The following is a 985-nucleotide window of genomic DNA, read 5'->3' as shown; positions in this document are numbered from 1 at the left end:
CACAAAAACCTTAAATTAAAAAAAAAACAAACTATGATTAATAAAACGTTGTTTAAAAAAAAAATTTAATTGCATTGATCTAAGAAAGACATAGATAAAATCCACGAATTGGCTGTGAAATCCCTTCGTGAAATGAAGTCCTCATTACTAGAGATGATATTGATTCTGGAACCAAAAAAAATCAAACTGGGAAGAAGAGCTGCTAAAAGTAGAGCCAGAGAGTATATGATATTTTAAAAGACAGTTATAACTGTATTGAAGAACAAGTTTGAGCAAATCTGGAAGAAGAACTTTTGCCCTGAAGCCACTGGAAACTATCCTATTGTCACTGGGAGATACAAGACATTGAGCCCATTCTATAATCCTAAAATCCTTTTGGGGTCATTCCCCACATAATAGTATTGCACGGAGCTGCTGGTGTTGGGGAAACCACACTAACCCAAAAGTTGATGATGAACTAGACAGATGGCAACCTTGCAAGGAGATTCCAATATATCTTCTCTCTGAACTACAAGGACTCAACCAGATGGGACCATGCAGTTTTGCTGAGCTGATTGCCAAGGACTGTCCTGAGTTGGAAGACGCTTCTCTGGAGGTGATAACCCAGTCACAGAACATCCTGGTCAGCATTGACAATTTTGATGAGCTAAGCTACTCCCCTGGAGTGCTGATCCATGACATGTGTGATGACTTAAAGACACAGAAGCCAGTGCCCATTCTCTTGAGTTGTTTGCCAACGAAGAAAATCTTCCGCAGAGCAACTCTCCTGATCACCACTCAACCCTGGGTGCTGAGGGAACTCCAGCTCATGATAGAAGAATCTCTCATCTTCATAGAAATTGAAGGTTTCTTGGATATGGACAGGAAGGAATATTTTTTAAATATTTCCAAGATTAATATGAAGCCATGATAGAGTTTGACTTGAAAAAGAGCAATGCAGCTTTGTTCCATGTGTGTTCAGAATCCACAGTGTGCTGGGCAGTCT

Source organism: Chrysochloris asiatica, unplaced genomic scaffold, assembly GCF_000296735.1.
Source record: "Chrysochloris asiatica unplaced genomic scaffold, ChrAsi1.0 scaffold00077, whole genome shotgun sequence".
In the NCBI taxonomy this organism is placed as follows: Eukaryota; Metazoa; Chordata; class Mammalia; order Afrosoricida; family Chrysochloridae; genus Chrysochloris; species Chrysochloris asiatica.
The sequence above is the reverse complement of the archived record's forward strand: the minus strand, read 5'-3'. Positions refer to the sequence as shown.